Consider the following 21561-nt stretch of genomic DNA (forward strand, 5'->3'; position numbering starts at 1 on the left):
TCATGCATAAATTTAGTGAAGTACTAAGGCATTATCGAAACAACCATCTTACTGCTGACTTTGAAACCTTTTACAAGTTTCCTGTTTTGACTACATGCTTGAAAAGTTTTGAGAAACAAGCTGCTGAACTTTATAGTAGAAATATTTTTAAACTTGTGAAAGATGAGATAGAAGTAGTAAGTGCCTTAAATGTGACTGAATGCCCAAACAGTGGAGACATTGTTAAGTACAACACGAGTGCGTATTTTAATCAGCAATGGGAATTTAAAGTATCTTACAATAAAGACAACGACCTGTTTGCGTGTGAGTGCAGGCTATTTGGGACTCGTGGATTACTATGCTCCTACATCTTTGGGGTCTTGAAGCATTGCAATGCAAAATGCGTCCCTACATCTCTTATCTTGAAAAGATGGACAAGAGATGCAAAAAGTGATTTTATATGCTCAATTGGCGAGCAAGACACCGCTGATGATATAGTGCCCACACTTAGATGCGGTGCAATGGCATCTATTTGTTGGAAGCTTTGTAATATTTATTCCAAAAATTCAGCCGACTATAGGGAAATCTCAGGTAAGTTACTTAAGCTAATTTCGAAGGTGCAAAATAAAGGTGATGCACAAGCGAGGTTTTCCCCTATGTCAGCACTAATAGGTGATCCAGCTGTTGTGAAGTCAAAAGGGGCTCCAAGAAAGGTTCCAAAAGGCCAAAAGAGGCGAAGATATTCGCATTGTAAGTCAAGCAGGAATTTTGTTAGGACATGTTCATTACTTGCCAAGGAGGACTCCCCCGCCAAATACTCAAATGCTGAAGATGAACCAATGGTATTAATATAATGCCTTGCTTAATTAGTTACTTTATGCTTACCTATTATTTTAGTGTCTTTCGCAGAATTATTAAATAATGCTATATTTTGAGCAATTTTTTAAATTTTTTTAGTAGGTTGAAGAATGTGATGCCAATAAACAGACTCCCTCTCAGAACACGAAATCAGTAGAAAATACACCCGTGCACAATAACAATAATTTTAAAGTAAGCACTTGTCCATGGTATACCATATATCAAATTTATTGTCATTTCAATTCAAATTTGCAACATATTATTCTCGTAATGCTTATATTATTTCTTATTATTCTATTACAAAAAATTCAAGAGTTGTTGAAGCAAGAAGTCTGTATCTAAATTGACAGAGACACCGAAGATTAGAGCAAATGGCAAAAAAAAGCCGACAGAAGGTAACATTACGCATATCTAATAATTTATATTAGATAATTCAAGAAGGAAAATTAAAGTCTTAATTTGAATTTAAATTATATTAATCCAATACCATAAGTGCAACTAAGAGTTTAAGGGTGAGTGAGGCCAACACTTTGAGAAAATTCTTACTCGACTCTTGCTTGTCTGACTAGTTTCTTTATTTTTTTTTAAATTTTGTATCGTAATTATTTAAAAATTATGATTTATGTTTAGACCGAAGAAATCACTCTAACTCAAGAGACATTAAAAGATAAGACCAACACATCAGGAATAGAAGTGACCGAAGTTCTAGATGCAGCCACAACCAAGATACCAGGATTGCCACAATATCCTATGCATCATTATCCAGGGGTCCTTCCTTATCAACCTTTTGGCGGGGTCCTCCCTATTCCTTTTCATCCTGTTCCAAATGGCATGGCGTACTTCAACCAATATCCTGCTACTGCCAGAATTACATCATATCCTCAGTTTTCTCATGTCTTGTCGTATTCTAGTGGACCCAGTGATAGCAATACATGGCCTGGACTTTTGAATGATGTCATCAACAACAAAAAGCCATAGAGTTATAATCTATATATTATATTTTTAATTTATGCATGTTAAAATTGCTGATTATATCTCCCTTTCAAGTGCTTGTGCTATCAATTTATAAAAATTAGGGCTGGTTCCACAGGATTAGATTTACAACATAGGATATTTTTTATTATTTTCTTGTGGGCATATAAACCGTCTAGTGACATACAACATTATATTTTGTTTACGTTTGTGTTGGTATTTATTTTCCGGATTATTTAATGTCTCCATTTGACTAGAGATATAAGTATTATTATTTTTAAGGGTGGGTTTTCTTGACCATCATTATTACTTCTATGTTTTATGATTTTTCCGCTAGTGGTGCTTATTATTATGCCATTTTGACATTATGATTGATTTTATCATAATTAGATAGATTCAGAATCAATAGATATTAGCTAATATTAGTATCTTTGATATATGAATTGAGCTCTGTTGGGATTTTAAGTGAAGATTTTTCCTTTTACTTTTGTTCTATCTTATTTATTTATTAGCTCTGAGGGATATTTCTTTGCACTTTGATCATTCCCTCTTGATGTGGGAGTTCTAGTGCAAGTGGAGTTTTCCCTTTTTTCTGAGATTTTAAAGTGGAAGTGGGAGTTCGAGTGATTTGGATTATACTCGAGAGAAGGGACTGGTTGATGCAGCTTTTGTTTAAATAATTAAAAGTTCATTTATGCTCAGTTTTGAATATGCTACCTGATCAGGAAAAAAAGGTAAAGTTACTCAACTCATATGTGTGTCTTTCACTAATCTATTATGTTTCACTCAGTAAATCACTATTGATGTCTTTGTTATTTATGGTTATCTTTCAGCAGTTTGTTGAACTACAATTCCCAAATTCACATATTTTTTGTTTATTAGGAAGTCGATGACAAGCAAAATGAAGCCATCACAGCTGCATCTAATGAGTTGGCCAAAAGAAAAAATGAGTTCGAAGAAAATTTAAAACTTTCACATGATTTAAAAGTAAGTATAGTTTCATAATGATCTCAGGCTTTCTATTTCTTGTATTTGTAATTTTCTTGTTCTGCTACTTACTGGAAACTATTTAACTGGGTTGATGGATTCTCACTCTCATACATAGCTGCTTCCTCTCCAGAAGTTGTTAATACAAAATACTGACTTCATGTGTTGTTGGGCTTATTGAATGCCTGAAATAATGATTGCTTAACTTAAACTTAGAAGTTCACATTTTGCTTGGGTTGGGAATGGTTCTTATATGTGGTATACCTCACATAAGTAGAAGTTGTTTAGGCTTGAAGGATGGATGAAGCATTGGCCCGTTAACCTTGTATTGAAACATAATATGTCTAGAATCAAAGTGGCATTTCATGCATTTTCTTAGAGTATAGTCTTGATCTAAAAGTAATACTAGAGTGCCCACTAAACTCTAGTTGCTGCCTTGCTTCGATGAATTCATAACTCTTAATTCCATTGATAAATTCTTGGTTTTTGATTGATTATGTCACTCATGGAAGGTCTAGGCGCAGCATGGAATGTTGCTAATGTGACAAAAGGATCAACTGGGGTGATATTTGGTCTTGGAACTGTTGGCCTTTCTGTAAGTGCAACAAACAACTCTGTCTGTCTAAACTTTTCAGTTCTCAATTGGTTACTAATGATCATTTCCAAACTACAAGATAATTTATGAATTCTCCTTTAATTAGGTTACACAAGGTGCAAAACTAAGGAGAGCATCTTGAATAATTGGCGTGGATAAGAATCCACATAAGTGTGAAAAAGGTGCCAAAATCATCCCTGAAATCGATCTGAATATTGTTTTTTCACCTAGCACAATCCTTGGTTCATTATTTGTTATTGTGTTTGTTGTTGCCGCAGCAAAAGCTTTTGGATTTACAGAAGTTGTTGACCCGAGTTCCTACCAAGAACCTATTGCTTAAGTTACTATTCCTTTTTCAGTTATACCATCTGACAAGGGCTACTTATTACAAGTATCCAAAGCAAAAGTTTTCATTCCAGTGGCTAAATGGTGATTTATTTTCAAAATTATAGACAGGGGTATTGCCTTCGTTTGTACCTTTTGCGCAAGCATTTGCAGCTGTACTCACAGCTGTTCTTACTGGTTCTCTCTATTATGTGGCTGCCTCGCCGAAAGGTCCTCTTCTTATTGCCCTTCAACATGTTTTCCCTTTGCATTGACTTATTTTGTTTTTAAGCTTTCTTAACGATCTCTTGCTTATTTGTTTACTTCTTTTAGATCCCACTTATACTGTGGCACCTGTTTTGCAATCTCGCTCGGGCCGTCAAGATTTGAAAAAGCTGTTTGAAGGTTCAATTACTTATCCCTGCAGCAAAGCATTAGAATCAGTTCATAGATTCATAGATTGAAAAAATTTCATTTGGTTCAGAAAGTGGTGGAATACAGTCATAAACTTATAAAATTTTGCTATGATATAATATCTACTAGTCATTGATTAAGCAGTTTCTACTTATTATATCTATTTCATGAGTCTGATTGCATTGTCTGCTTTCGGTTTGTAACATGGTATGAAAAGCGCCAAATAAAAAAGATATATTCCCCTTTTCTTGAAGGACTTCTTGCCCTTTACTTGGGTTTTGAATGGATTCAAGTAATCTTCTTAGCTTTACATTTTATATAATCTTTTGAAAATATTTTTCTATTTTGTGTAAGATTTTCAAGGATAAACTAATTGGCAATGGTTATGTGACAGACAAATAACATTCTAGCGCCCATTATCACACATGGCATATACTCAACGGTTATATTAGGACATGGCCTTTGGAAAATTCATGACCACCGTGTAGACTACGGCAAGAATCCAACAGCTCAAATCAAAAGAAAGATATTCCAAGTAGATTTTGAATTACCATCCATGGCTGACACAGGTTGATAAAAATTGTATATGTATTAGAGTTGTTAATCTTGTAAAGGAAAGTTGTATAATTATGTTAGTTGAGATCTCTTACATATAGAATAGCACATTTACTGTTCCATTTAAATTATCCATTGAACGTTTTATTTGAACCACTAGCTATCATGGGGTGAATAATTCACCATGTGACGTAGTGGGGTAGTATATATCCTTTACAGCTTTACCCCAATGTTGACTGGGCTAAATAAGAGACAAAAAAAGACATACAAGTTAGGTGCTGGTTAAATTCAACCTGTAAACGCAAAAGAAAGTAGGTAAATAGATAAGCATCTAAACAATGTTACATAAGATTCTTCATAAAGAAAAGGAATTTATTTTGGGTAGATAAAACTGAAAATTTTAATTAAACATTTTCTCACATGGAGCGTTATATATCACCCAAAAAGGAAAAGAAAATACATATTAGTAATAGTATAAAACCACATATAACTTAGATAATAGTGTACTAAGTCAAATATTTTCGTAAGACTAGTGTAGAAATCAATACCACCAAACTTCTACTTCATACATACAATGAATACAGAGTCACTTAAGGTCTTTGATGAACGGATTTTCTATCGGTAAAGAATTCACAAATAAGTTCGCGTTGTAAGTATAGTTTCTAAACCAACGGAGAATCCTTTCGTGCAAAAGTTTTGGTTGTCACAAGTAACAAACCCAGTAAAATTTATAAACTGAAGTATTCAAACCTTGGGTCGTCTTCTCAAGGAATTGCAAGGAGGTGTATTTTATTATTGGTTATGGAAAACAGTGTTTTTGGATTTTTGAAAGGTTTGAACAAGAGAAATAAATTGCAGGAATTAATAAATCATAGCTAAGAAAACTCTTGGCAAGGTATGAAAATTAGAAGTCCTATCCTAGTTATCCTTATCAATTGTGATGAGAATTGGCTTTTGCTCCCACTTGGTCAACCTCTAGCTATGAAGGTATGTTAAGTGGATAAATCAATTTGATTCCTTAGGTCCTAGTCAATTCCTAAGAAAAGACTAGAGTTAGGGAAATCCAAATCAATCAGCAAAGAATTCCAATTTTCAATCAACAATGAGTTTGATAACTCAAGTGTCTCCAATTACTCAACACAAGCTAAGAATGTAAAAAGATAAATTAAAATCATAATTATGAAATACCTCAAATTGCATTAAATAGAGAAATCAAATTAAACATGAGAATTCATAAATCAAAGTAATAGAAGAAATAAAAATAGAAAAGAAACCAAAGTAAAGGAACATTGAACCTGGAATGAAGAAGAATAATCCTAAAACTAATAGAAATCCTAAATCCTAAGAGAGAGGAGAGAGCCTCTCTCTCTAGAAACTACATCTAATCCTAAAATTATGAATTATCAGCCTCCCCTTTTGAATAGATACATTCCCCCACTTTATAGCCTCTAATCTGTGTTTTCTGGGCCAAAACTGGGTCAAAAACAGCCCAGAAATCACTCCCAATGATTTTTGGTTCGTACAGGTCGCTGCAAAGTCACGCGGAAGCGTCGTCCACGCGTTAGTGTGGATTGGGTTTCTTGCCAGGTCACGCGTCCGCGTGATCCACGCGTTCGTGTCGCCTGGCTTCGAAGCAGCTTTGGCAAATTATATATCGTTGTGAAGCTCTGGATGTTAGCTTTCCAAAGCAACTAAAACCGCGTCATTTGGATTTCTGTAGCTCAAGTTATGGTTGATTTAGTACCAGAAGGTCAGGCTGGACAACTTTAGCAGTTTCTTTAGTTTCTTGTATTCCTTCCACTTTTGCATGCTTCCTTTCCATCCTCTAAGCCATTCCTGCCCTGTAATCCCTGTAATCACTTAACGCACATATACGGCATCGAATGGTATAAAAGGGAATTAATTTTTGGTAATTTAAAGGCTTGGGAAGCAAGTTTCCAATTATAGAACAAAATATGGGAAAGATTTGTAAAACCATGCAAATAGTATGAATAAGTGGGTAAAGAGTTGATAAAAACCACTCCATTTAGCACAAGATAAACCATGAAATAGTGGTTTATCAGTCTTCCTTCAGCTTTAGCAGCAATGACATATTCATAGGCCGCGGAATGTTAGAATAAAGTTCAACTAGTTATAGTACTGAGTTTAGAATTTGTCGATTTGGTGGCACTGGTCCTTTTACTTGTTTGCTTATACCTTGAAGAAGCTTTTCTCGAGCTATTTGCACTAGAGGATTTTACAGAATTTAAAACCTTAATCCCTTTCTTCATAGATTTTCCTGATGATGATCCTTTTCCGGATTTCAAATCCGATCATTTATTCCCTAAACTGGCACGTCCACCAGGATTGTTCTTAACTTTAGAAACTTTAACTAATTTTCTGTCCTTCCCACTCTGCCCATTAACTTGGGTCCTGGCGATATCCCTTCGTACTCCTTCTTTCATGATAGCCTCCAAACTCTCATTCTTCCTCATTGCCTCCTCTATTCTAGTCGCCAAGATCAAGTCCTTCTTTGTAACCAAACTGGTTACTTTCCCTGCAATAAAAAAGAGTATTCATTCTTCAATGATTTTAAAGGGCATGTGCTTAAGTGTTTAGGGCTATTGTTCTAACAAAATAAAATATAAGAATTTGGCTGTACAGAGAAGTACATGATAAGATTTTACCTTTTGCACCCATACGAGCAGTTCTACCAGTCCGATGAAGGTAATCGATCTAAAAATTGAAAGGGAAAGTAAAGGTGAGAAACTAAGTAATATCAAGGAAAGAAGTAAAAAAGAGTGCAAGGTACTCAGACCCAAATTATAGAACCATGGCTATGATACTCACAGAGTTCAAGGGGAAGTCAAACATAACAACATGATCTACATCCAAGTCCAGACCCCTAGTGGCCAAGTCTGTGCAAACTAATGTTGGACGATCATCAATGTCATTCTTAAATTTATTGAGGTTTTCAACCGTGTAAGCAAAAAAAAATTGATGATGCAATTAAGTAAATGGGAATATGGAAGAGTAGGAAATAAGAGATCTCACTGTTGCCAAGATATGAAGACTATTTTATCAACACAACTATTCGAATTCTCATTAATACAATATATTTAATATTATTCCCTCTCAACAATCTATTTTCCAACCAATCCCTACAATTCCAACAGTTGACAATATGCCTATTTCCTGGTAGCTTAACATAATTTTTGTGTGTGTGGGTGCTTTTTTAGGGGGGTTGTTTGTTTGTACTTCACCTTTGCTCTGCTGGTACTTCCCCATGGTAGTTGATAGTATGAATCATATTTTCAACAAGGTAGTGATTCACCGCACGGTTAGAGTCCAAAGTATTGCAAAAAACCATCACCTTGTTGCCTTTTGCTCGGCTTGGCACAAGTAACTACCATCACATGATCGGAAAACAAAGATTGAAATGTAGTGATATTTACTTGCTAAAAAATGAAAGGGAGAGAGAGGTTGTATTTTTATTGCTAGCACAGCACCAATATGCCAATATCTACTAACTCCTAACTCCTAACTAACACCAGCAACAAACGACGATTATTCCACTACCTAACATGAATAGAAAGTCAATTTGTGCTAATTCAACTACAGTGATTCCCAAAATAAACCATAAATATCAATGTGTTTGGCGTGAAGACTGATGGAAAAATGCAGGATACCTGAAGTAATGCTTCCAGCTTGTTCTCAGAACCTGAAAGTTTAATAAAATTGTGACGAGCAGAAGAAATCTTTTTATGCAATGTTAATGTCGCAGATGTACAATGCCCTGAAACTCCTCATCAATTAGCTTTTGCACAGCCTATAAGGCTTAAAAAAAAGTCAGATTGATGACTTACTCTTAACTTCTAGCTATAGAATAATTTCAACCAAGGGTAAACAAATGGAAGGTGAGTGAGCAACATTCTAAAACATAACCACTATACTGTCCCCTTACAAAGATCATTACATGATATTTTGTTTCTGGATTCATATAAATGCACTTTATTTATTGTACATTTGTAGTATATTCTGAAAAGCCAAAAATTACAATTGAACACAAGCATGTGTTGGATTATATAGTTATATTATTGTAATAGGAAATATTATATCTTCACATGATAGAAGGAAGATTGAAGAGATTATAGTGATGCAATTATAAAAGAAAGAAATAAAACACTACCACTTTGTAAGAATTTTATTCCCTTAAATTTACTTAGCAGATTACGGCACAGATCAGCATACCATTGTCATTGTTGCGGTTACCAAGATGGTCAGAAAACCTAGGCCATCAGACTTTGATGCACGATGTTTCAATGGGGCCAGAAATTTGCATATATCAGGACCAAAGCCACGATCAAACATTATATCTGCCTCATTCAAGACCTGCAGAACAAATATATTAATTATTGTACCAATTCATTATTGTAGCAAATTATTGCATATTGGAATTAGTCGATTGTGGATTACTCACCAAGTATTTGATGTCGCCATACACCAGGTTGCCCTCCTCAATATGTTGAAGAATCCTTCCAGGGGTACCAACTACCATATCAATGGGGTTATTAAGTGGATCCTTTTGAGGCCTAATACGGCCACCACCACTTACCATTGTGCACCTGAACCATGCATGATGACTAATTGATTTCGCAACTCAAAAAACCTAATGAAATCCCATTTGATATTAGTTCATGTAACTCAATATAAGAGAGTTTTCAAGTGTTCTACAAAAAGACCAAACCTTAGTAGCTATATATAGCGGAGGATAAATAAGTCAAACCTTCCCCTTAAGTCATCATCAGGAAAGACATATTTTGAAACAAGACCCCGTGTTTCTAGCTTATATATGTTGAGATTAATGTTGTCCACATATTCTTGCAGCTTTGTTACTACATCCTTCACACTGAATAAAGTATTAGACCACAGGATATGCTTGAAAAATCATTGAAATCTCTGATTCTCACATGTTTTCTTCTACCTTTACGAAATTACTTTGCAAATGAAATATACTAGTAAAACAAAGAATAAAAAATTGGATCCAAAGTTCCAAAAAGAGCACAACTTTGGCCATATTATAAGATGTTGCTTACTTGTAAAATAGGGTTAACCTGCAACACACAAAATAAAAACATCACTAATGCCATATCAAAACCATTCCTAAAAGAAAAATCTAGATTGATTGTAATTTCCTAGAGCATAAACATGACATCTCCTGAAATAGTACATTCCCCTGGAATTTGGTTGATTCCACCTCCAAGATCTACAGTAGAAAATATAATCATGAATATTTAAGATCTTATATTAAAAAAGAAGTACTAAAGTAATAATTTGAGCCCACAAACTTATAGCTCCATTAGGTTGGTTTCATGGTTGATGCGGTGGCAAACCATAAATCTGTTCCTGTGGATGTGGTGGAAAGTCTTCATAAATCGTGAATGGATTTCCTTTAGAGCATCCATGGATAGCTCCAGAGGATTTATAGCCTGCAAGAAACCAAATATGAAATAATAGACAAGTTAACAACTCAGTACTTACAATATTATAAAGCTTAAGAGTCGAAGTCACAAAAAACATTAAAATTAAAAAAATGTATTGATTGGTTGATAAATCCCGATTTTGTGGTTTATCTTGTGCTTATTTTGGGAGATTTTATCACCTTTTCTCACATTTATTCAATGAAATAGCATAGTTTTGCAATTCTCCCTTGATTTGTGCTTAAATGTGAAAACATGCTTTTTAAGCCCTAAAATTGGTGATTTTAATTAACTTTAATTCCATTTGATGCCTTGATATATTTGTTGAGTAATTTCAAGTTCATTGGTCAATACTTGGTCAAGTTTCCACACAACAGGGGTAAGGCCTAAAGACAAAAGTAACTATAGAATTGGTTATAATCTACTTTGACAGTCACAGAACTAAAACAAGCTTTTTTCTTCTCTCTTGTTTTGTCATCAAGAATACAGTTTAGTAGAGAAGGAGTAAAATTGGAATAATTATGTTTACTTACACACACATACCACATCTCTCACAAAATCAAGAATTAGAACTTCATTATTGACTTATTAATAGTATATATCATACTCATCAAATAAAAAAACCAAAATAAAAATAATAGTAGTAGAAAATTCCATAGCCGAGCGAAATGTTGAAGGTAGTACTATATGAATGAAGAGCATACTTTATGAGCTAACCCACTGTGAAAGAGTTTTTCGGTGACATGAAGTTTCCAAGGTATCATTCCACCACACCCTTTTATTTGTAGTACCCATTCTCTGCCAAGGCCTTGCTCATAACCTTAACAATGATTCCCTCACGCAACCAATAGTCCTTCCTGTTGATTTTCTCCTTTTTGTTCTCCTCTTCCCTTATAAATTCTTCCAAGGTTGACTTTCCTCCACTGCCACTCTCTTTTCTCTTCAAACTATTTCCTGGATTCCTTTCCTTGTATTTATCTTCCTCATCCTCATCAAACACATCCTTCTTCGATGAATTATCAGAATCATTAACAATGGAGTAATTCACAGTAAAAACAGTAAGATTAACAGATTAATTAACACTTATTCAACAATTATTCAACCCATAACAAGTTTACAAATTAACGAACAACAATTATTCAATAATTGTTATAAAAAAATACCTAGAAGCTAGAAGCCCTAGAACAGAGCAGAGCAGATCCTGAGCAAGAAGAGGACAAGGGCACGACCGAAGGGATGATAGGTGGAACAGAGATAGCGCCGGTGACGATAAAACAGAGCTGCATGACGGAAAAAAGAGGCGAGCTCGGTGACGATGGAACCGAGTTGTGCGACGGTGCTTTCAAAGCTGAAACAGTAGCTGCACGATGGTGGAACAGAGCTGCACGATAACGACGGTGGCTTCGAAGCTCGTTTCGGCGACGGTGGCGGGAGATAGACGGAGGTGAGGGAGTGAGATCGATGACGGAGAGAGGAAGGAGGAGCTCGAGGGTGATTGGATGGATGGGTTCGCATTTAGCCGTTGTGTGGAGCTAAGGTTGCTGGGTTGGATAATTGGCTAGGGTATCCCAGCAAAACGATGGCGTCTTGCGTGCGACGCACAGTGAGACAGATGAGAGAGATCGAGTAGCAGAGAGAGGATAGGAAGAGGAGAGAAGAAGATGAAGAAGACTGAAATCTTCAGGGGCGTGAACGAGAAGGTTTCTAAACCCAAATGAAGAACAATTTTGGTTTTTTGTTTTTTTAATATGTTTAACACAAATGAAGAATAATTTTAATTTTTTGTTTTTTTAAATATATTTTTATTTTAAATATATTTTTGAAACTATAAAATTAGAATTAATTGAATTCTAAAATATGATTAATTTAAAAGGGTATTTTGTCTAATCAAATAAAGGAAGGATGTTTAAGTATTTTTATAAAGTTAAATAAATAAATGTTTTTTTAATTTTATTTAATTAAAAGGGTGTTTTAGTAAAAGTGGTGATATACTATATATTTAAAAAAGAAAAAATTAAATGCTGACATGGAAAATAAATTTCACATGTCTTATTGTTATTTGTCCATATTTTAAACGTATCGGTATGTATGAATTTATCATCGTACCATAGCAATCACAAAAAAAGTAAAGAGGAAGAAAACGAAGGAAAGAGAAAAGGAAAGGATAAAATATTAAAATAGTAGTTAAAAGATTTTGTTGTCCATAAAAATAATTTTAAAAAATACGAATAATATATAAATTATTAAAGATAACTAAATTTGTGAAAAATAATCATTCATTAATTAATTTGTTTTCATTTTTGTTGACAAAAAATATTTAAGTGACAAAGGTTAGTGATGAAATAGGAAACAGCATTATGTCATAACTCATGACTTTAAATTTTATATAAAGGACGCTCGGTTCCTTATTTGTATATCTTGTTGACAAGTTTACCTGGCTTTTGTAGAATGGGGCAGGAGCTCAGCAGTTTATGGGCGCTCATGGGGAGGGTCTCTGAGCCAAGTCGATTGTGTGAACGGAACGACATTGTGTTGGATTCCGTTCATTCAACTTTAGGCGTTAGGCTTTATTGGTCGTTGGGAATGATTTTGATAAAAAAAAGATGCAACGCAGGGTTCTCAGTTCACTCTCCTCTGGTCGTGCCAAATTTCCAACAAAATAATGATATTCTCCCTCAAAGAAAACCGTAGTTTTTTCCTAATAATTTTTACGAAACTAATTTTTATGGGCTTTAAATTATAATTTTGGGATAAAATATAAAAGGGGCCTGCTACACATACAAGCAATTAAGCTACATTTGTTTACAGAGACAAGACACTGAGACAGAGACACTGAGACACAAAATCGTGTTTGGAAGAGGAGATATGGATAGAGACAATGTGTCTAAAGACACTGAATTAGTATATTTTGTGTCCATCCTGACAGGAAGGACACGGAGACACTAACAAGGGACACAACTTATTTTTTTTCTTTCATTATTCTTGTTTATTTTTCATAATTATATTTTTTATTGTTATATTTTTCATCTCAAATTTTTTGAATAAAAAAATAAAAATAAATTGAATTTTCATAATTTGTTCTAGTTTATCACCAAACAGAATACAAGAACATAAAATTTTGTGTCTCTGTCCATCAGTGTCTTGTCCTATCATGTTCTCAGTGTCTTATCCTGTCATGTTCTTAGAAACAAACGCAGTCTTAAAGCTTACAAGCCTTACAAGTAGGCCTAGTCCAGAAATAACCCACGTGCACTCACTCCTTAGAATGGAGCGTCAATCTCACGCACCTCACACAAACGGTTACGCTTTCCAAAAATACGCTGATCATGGCGCACTCTCCCTCAAAGAAAACGCAAACCGTCATGTTTCAAGGAACATTCTAAACAAATTACGATTCTGAAGAGACGTTTGTACTCGTCACGAAGATTAAAAGAAATCAAGAAGAAAAGATGAAACTCTCCATACAAAATCACCGGAAAAAATGAAGAAATATTATTCAAGGTAAGTTACTGTTTTACTGAACTTGTAGATTTTCCACATTTCTATTTCTGATTTCGAAATCGAAGAACTAGGTTTTACTGTTCTTCTAAGTTCTTTTAGATTTTACTGTTTTTCTTGTTCTACATCTCATATTACTGTTTTTACTATTCTTCTTGTTCTAGGTTTTACTGTTCTTCTAACTTCTTCTAGGTTTTACTGTTCTCAAAGTTGTTCTAGATTTTACTGTTCTTCTAATTCTAGTTCTTCTCCTAACTGATTTTTGTGTGTATATTGCGTAATTTATTGGGTGTATATGGAGTAATTTGTTGGGTATATATGGTTGATTGTTGGGTGTATGGCGTAATTTGTTGGGTGTATATTTCTGAACTCATATAATGTAATATAATCAACTGTTGCAACTGTTCTAATATTGCTTGTCCTTGGGTGTATATTGCTCGACCTTGTAATATTGCTTGACCTTGTATATTTATGCATGTTTGAGTGAATTGAACATCATTTTGAACTAATCTAATTAAATACTTATGAAATCGATTTGGGTGTATGTGGCTGATCTATGGGTGTATCTGACTGATATATGGGTGTATTTTTCATACATTGATAGCATCTCCTTTTCATTGCAGTAAAAATGGCAAGCAAAAACCAAGTTGAAAAAATGTAAGCACAAATATATGTCTTAAGATCAAATCAGTTTTTCATAATAGAAATATATCTGACTCTAATTTTGCTTTGTTTACAGCAAACCAAAGACCTGAAGTGTGCAATCCATCTGTTGAGTGAGAAATTCAGAAATATAAGCGAGGAGAAGAAAGCAATTGTTAGGGATTTGGGGTTTGGTGGCCTGATGCACATCCCACCGCTAAGGGTGCATCACAAATTATTAAAGGAGTTGGCTAACTCCTTTGAATTAGGGAAAAGCAGACTTGAAACCTGCTACAGTTAATTTAGAGTAAGACCAAGCACAATAGGGGTTGCGCTTGGCCTCAACGCGTTAGGTAACACATTACAGACATAGGTGTATATGAGCCATATTGGGGTGTATTTCAACTGATGTTTGGGTGTATTTCAACTGATGTTTGGGTGTATTTCAACTGATTTTCAAACTATGTGGTTTTCTTTTTTGTAGGAGATCTATTTCCTCAAAAAGTCAGTTATAAGAAACTTTCTAAAGAGAACAAACAAATTTTTAGAAGATTCCAAGGGAAGACTCTAAAAAGTCTGACGGATGAGATGATGATTATTGCTATTGATAATGAACAGGATCGCCTCATGTTCAAGAGGGCTCTATATACAGATGGCATTTCTGTTACCAACCACAATAAACAAAATTTCTCCTGTGCACCTGGCACCAATTTTCAAGATGGACATAATAAGAGAGGGAAACTGGGGAGCACATGTTCTGAATTTCATCATCAAGGCATAACGGTTTACAATCTTAAAAAGAAAAAGACAATTGATGGCTGCCTATTTGCCCTGATGATAGTTTACTTCCATCTATCAAAAAATAAAGACAAGAAAGGAGAAGAAAGAGCTGCAAAACCATGGATTGCCAACTGGAATAGAGAGCAATTGGTTGAGAGGATGAGAGCTGAAATGGATGAAGAAATTATAAGTGAACAAAATATCTTGGGTGTATTTTATTTATGTGGTTGTTATTAACTAACATTTCTACTGTTTCAGGAAATTGTAAAGATGGCAGAAACAAAGGAGAAAATAAAACAAATGAAGAAAAAAGAAAAAAAAAGAAAAAACCAAAAAAACAAAAAAAGGAAGGCAAGTTCATCATCATCTGACAGTGAAACAACTGAAAGTGAAGTCCATTCTACCTCTGAGTCTGAGACTGAAGAAGACTCAGAGGATCCAACAAAGAAACAACCCACCCGAATAGCCAAAAAGCAATAACATACTTGGGTGTATTTTGTGTATTCATTTGGGTGTATTTTGTCCCTTTTGGTATGTTTTTAAATAATGATTGTTTGTCTTCCATAATGGAATCCAAAAAAAGGAAGAAGATTCGGGAGGATTCTGATTCAGAATCTGAATCGAATGATGAGTAATGTTCTGAAATTATTATTGCTTTCCTTTTCAGTTTATTATCAAAATTTCATGTATTAACAGAGCATCTCTTATTAACTTTCAGAAGTGAAGAATCATCACCAGTAGAGAAGCAAAAACAAAAAGAAAAAGACTAAGAGAACACCCCAAAAGTAAGCACTTCTTTGGATAGTATTTTCTGATCAATTTTATTTTGTATTTCTGATTCATACTTGTTTTTTCTCCCCAGGACACAATCAAAAAAGAAAAAAGGTCATTGTTGAGGATTCATCTCCTGAACAAGCTCAATCCTATCATGGGTAGAGTACCTTGTAAGCTATATTACCGTTTATCATCAAAATTATATTTGTTAACATGTTCTTTTATGCATGTACTGCCAGATCTGAAATTGGAACTGAAGAATTAGAAGAAATCTTAAGGGAATCTAGGAAGAAGAAAAACAATGAAAAATCTGCTGCACAGGGGTATGTCTTGTTTGGGTGTATATTTCCGATTTTAAGGTGTTTTTTTTTTGCTAATAATTGTTTCTGGTTTGCCAGGGAGAAGGAAGCTGACCCGTGATCGACAGAAGGTGACTATATCTCATCTGAAACATAAGAACCTTTATTTGATAAAATCTTGTTGTCCTGATTTAACAGTATGGTAATTTTATTGAATAATATCTACTCTATGTTTAGAATACCGGAGGTAAACTGAGAAAGTGATGATCCTTTGTCTCAAGGACACACAAATCAAAGTAGCATAAACAAACCGGCGGAGAGCATGTAATTTCTCTTTCTAATACAGATTGCTTTTATCTTTTATTACCTTCTGCTTCTAATTCTGTATATATATTTTTTTTTAGAAAAAAGAACCCCTTTAATGTTTTATTCGAGAAAAAAAAGGTAGGAAAAAAAAGCCAAAACTGGAACTATGTAAGTTCTCAAAAAACAAAGCCTGTCTTTCTTTTGAATGCTTCGGGTGTATTTTTGACTTTCTTTGGGTGTATTTCAGGTTGAGTCTAGTTGAAGAGTCAGGCAACAAGCCAATTGAAGAGAACATGATGATTGTGTGGGTAGAGACACAGTCACAAACCGAAGCGCTTTCAATGTGAGTTTTCAAGAAAAAATTTCAACCTTATAACCATTTTACTTTCATGGGCTTTGTTAACCTTTTATTTTTCTTCTTGTTTAGAGTTCCGATTCAAGTTTGTCTACTACTGTCCCAAACAACCACTGTGCTAGAAATTGAACCAACCCTGTGCCAGAAATTGAACAAACCCCTACAAAGTCTCCAAGTGAAAAAATTAATAAAGAAACTACAAAAAGGTAAGTAATAATCTTCGGGTGTATTTGTTTATTGTTTGGGTGTATATTGTCCTTGTTAGGGTGTATTCATTTAGGTGTATTTTTTGTATCCGTTTGGGTGTATTGTCTGTATTCATTTGGGTGTATTTTTTGTATTCATTTGGGTCTATTTTTTGTAATCATTTGTTTGTATTTTCTGTATTTTCTATATTCATTTGGGTGTATTGTCTGTATTCGTTTGGGTATATTTTCCGTATTCCTTGGGTGTATTTGTTTACTTTTTGGGTGTATATTGTCCTTGTTGGGGTGTATATCCTCACAATTGTTCTATAACACTGCAGCACTCCAGAACCACCGCCAAAAACTAAACAAAGCACACCCACGCTTTCACCAGCTCCATCTAAAGTGTAAGTTCAGCAGAGTAAAATTTTGTTTTCAATATCATTCATCTATTCTTATTTTTATAGTATGTTATATCTCATCACGCAGTAATCCAGACCTAGAAGATGCTGCTGCACTGATGATGATGGCACAGACAGCATCGTACATTCCTAAACAAGGTCAATGCCATCATTCAGTCTTGGCTTGACTGATTCAAGCCAAGAAGAAGCAGCAACGCAAGAGGAGAAGAGGGCAAAAACTACTGAAATGCCAAAACTAATAGAACAGTTAGGGGAACTGGTGGAAAAATTGCAGGCAGTGGGGTGAAACTAGAAGGTAAAACTCCACCTCTTCATAAGCAATGTGGTGAACAAAGTTTTGAAAAGTTTGAAACTCCTACGACGACAAATGAAATAAGTGCTGAAATGAAAGAGAAATGCTACATCTGGGCCACACGTGTGAAAACATACGCAGATGGAAATACTAATGAGTATGACGCCGTGTGCACACTCATTGCCCAAGATAAATACATTTTGTCAAAACTTCACTTCGCATGTCTCCAAGCTGATACACATATAGAAGCTGAGGTAATATTAGAATAACATTAATGATTTTATCATGAAAAGTAACTGCAACATTGATTTATGTAAAATTGATTTGGGCTTTTATTTCTAAATTGTCTCTGCCATGTCCCTCATCCTTAACCAGTAAAAGATTAAAAGGTTTCAAGAAGAAATATACTGTCTCCCCCTGATATTGTGGTAAGTTGTACTTCAACAAATCTTGGGTGTATTTTCTTTATTCATTTGAGTGTATTTTCTGTATTCATTTGGGTGTATTTTCTTCATTCCTTAGGGTGTATTTTCTGCATTCATTTGGGTGTATTTTCTGTATTCATTTGGTGTTTCACATTTTTTTTTGCAGAACATGGCCATTGCAAATCATCCAAAAGGGGTATTCTTACAGCCTAAAACCAATAAGCCATTCAGGGTAGAAGACTACCCAATGTTTATACCCTTCTTATTACCATTCTTTACTTATGTGCCAAAAAAACTAAAACACTGTTCAATCTGGACATACTTCAGATTTTTGCACCTATTTGCCATTCCCAACATTGGTGGTTATGGGTGGCTGATACAAGGAAAAAAAATATTTTGTACTCGACCCATATCACACGACTTGTCCAGTAGATGAAAGAAAGAACATAAATATATTCACTGTAAGTTGGTTCTGTGTTCTGTATTTTAATATTTGGGTGTATTTCTGTTCAATATAAGGTGTAGGTTTATGCTCATTTGTTTATATTCCTTTATTAAATTTATTCATATATTACTGATTTGTTTTGTGTGTTTAAGGGACATGTAATTTCAAGAATGAGAGTATATGCTAGGGGGCACCTCTGAAGAAAGACGATCACAAAATTCATACACCATACATTAACATCTCAAGCCAAAAGACAACGTATAAATCTTTTAATCTTAAAATTAAACTTTCCTATATGTAATTTGCTAAGTTATTTCTTGTTTTTTAGCTATGACTGTGCTATTTATGTAATGAAATGGCTTGAGATAATTCAGCCCAGAAACGTTAAAAAGGGGAAGTATGAGTGGGACAACTGGAACCCGGTAATTGTGTTTAAAAACAATATTACCTTACTAAATTAACATAGTTGATCAAAAAGAAAATTCTTTTAAACTTCAGGACGAGGTGGACCACTATAGAGTAGAATATGCTTCCTAGATTCTATTCCATGAAAAGAATCAAGACAAAGCTGAAGCCATTAGGGGAAGTAATGCAATAAGACTGTTGGTGCATGAAATTGTGATCATCAACAATGGCGCCAAAAACTTGGTAGCGCTCTCAAACGTGAATCACACTTAGTCACAACTCTGCACAACTAACCAGCAAGTGCACTGGGTCGATCCCACGGGGATTGTTGGTATGAAGCAAGCTATAGTCATCTTGTAAATCTCAGTTAGGCGGATAATAAATGTTATGGAGTTTTCGAATAATAAATAAAGCAGAAAATAAAGATAGAGTTACTCATGTAATTCAATGGTGGGAATTTCAGATAAGTGTATAGAGGTGCTTGTCCCTATTGGATCTCTGCTTTCTTACTGTCTTCCTTCAATCTTTCCTATTCCTTTCCATGGCAAGCTGTATGTAGGGCATCACCGTTGTCAATGGCTACATCCCATCCTCTCAGTGAAAAAGGTCCAAATGCTCTGTCACGGCACGGCTAATCATCTGTCGGTTCTCGATCATGTTGGAATAGAATCCCTTGATTCTATTGCGTTTGTCATCACGCCCAACAATCGCGAGTTTGAAGCTCGTCACAGTTATTCAATCCCTGAATCCTACTCAAAATACCACAGACAAGGTTTAGACTTTCCGGATTCTCATGAATGCCGCCATCAATCTAGCTTATACCACGAAGATTCTGATTAAGGAATCCAAAATATATGCGCCTGGTCTAAGGTAGAACGGAAGTGGTTGTCAGTCACGCGTTCATAGGTGAGAATAATGATGAGTGTCACGGATCATCACATTCATCATGTTGAAGTGCAACGAATATCTTAGAATAAGAACAAGCGGAATTGAATAGAAAATACTGGTAATCGCATTGAAACTTGAGGTACAGCAGAGCTCCACACCCTTAATCTATGGTGTGTAGAAACTCCATCGTTAAAAATACATAAGTGATGAAGGTCCAGGCATGGCCGAATGGCCAGCCCCCAAAAGTGATCAAAAGATCAAAAAATACAATCAAAGATGAAAATACAATAGTAAAAAGTCCTATTTATACTAGACTAGCTACTAGGGTTTACAGAAGTAAGTAATTGATGCAGAAATCCACTTCCAGGACCCACTTGGTGTGTGCTTGGGCTGAGCTTGAACTTTACATGAGCTGAGGCTTCTTTTGGAGTTGAACACCAAGTTGTAACGTGTTTTTTGCGTTCAACTCTAGTTCGTGACGTGTTTCTGGCGTTTGACTCCAGAATGCAGCATGGAACTGGCATTGAGCACCAGTTTACATCATCTAATCACGAATAAAGTATGGACTATTATATATTTCTGGAAAGCTCTGGATGTCTAATTTTCGAAGCCGTTGAGAACGTGCCATTTGGAGTTCTGTAGCTCCAGAAAATCCATTTCGAGTTCAGGGAGGTCAGATTCCAACAACATCAGCAGTCCTTTGTCAGCCTCCTTAACAGAGTTTTGCTCAGGTCCGTCAATTTCAGCCAGAAATTACCTGAAATCACAGAAAAACACACAAACTCATAGTAAAGTCCAAAAATGTGAATTTAGCATAAAAACTAATGAAAACATCCCTAAAAGTAGCTAGATTATACTAAAAACTATCTAAAAACAATGCCAAAAAGCGTATAAATTATCCGCTCATAACAACACCAAACTTAAATTGTTGCTTGTCCCCAAGCAACTGAAAATCAATTAGGATAAAAAGAAGAAAATATACTATAAATTTCAAAATATCAATGAATATTAATTCTAATTAGATGAGCGGGACTTGTAGCTTTTTGCTTCTGAACAGTTTTCTCATCTCACTTTCTCCTTTGAGGTTTAGAATGATTGGCATCTATAGGAACTTAGAATTTCAGATAGTGTTATTGATTCTCCGAGTTAAGTTTGTTGATTCTTGAACACAGCTACTTTTATGAGTCTTGGTCGTGGCCCTAAGCACTTTGTTTTCCAATATTACCACCAGATACATAAATGCCACAGACACATAGCTAGGTGAACCTTTTCAAATTGTGACTCAGCTTTGCTAAAGTCCCCAGTTAGAGGTGTCCAGGGTTCTTAAGCATACTCTTTTTGTTTTGGATCACGACTTTAACCACTCAGTCTCAAGCTTTTCACTTGGACCTGCATGCCACAAGCACATGGTTAGGGACAACTTATTTTAGCCGCTTAGGCCTGGATTTTAGTTCCTTGGGCCCTCCTATCCATTGATGCTCAAAGCCTTGGATCCTTTTTACCCTTGCTTTTTCACTGCTTTTTCTTGCTTCAAGAATCAATTTCATGATTTTTCAGATTATCAATAGCATTTCTCTTTGTTCATCATTCTTTCAAGAGCCAACAATTTTAACATTCATAAACAACAAGATCAAAAATATGCATTGTTCAAGCATTCTTTCAGAAAACAAAAAGTATTGTCGCCATATCAATATAATTAAAC

General features: G+C 34.9%; 1 pseudogene; it reads right to left on the reverse strand.

The window, feature by feature from the left end:
* Window positions 1–6828: 6828 nt before the first annotated feature.
* On the reverse strand, window positions 6829–11429 carry LOC107484679 (DEAD-box ATP-dependent RNA helicase 39-like; annotated as a pseudogene).
* Between the last annotated feature and the right edge of the window lie 10132 nt (window positions 11430–21561).

Source organism: Arachis duranensis, chromosome 4, assembly GCF_000817695.3.
Source record: "Arachis duranensis cultivar V14167 chromosome 4, aradu.V14167.gnm2.J7QH, whole genome shotgun sequence".
Lineage (NCBI taxonomy): Eukaryota > Viridiplantae > Streptophyta > Magnoliopsida > Fabales > Fabaceae > Arachis > Arachis duranensis.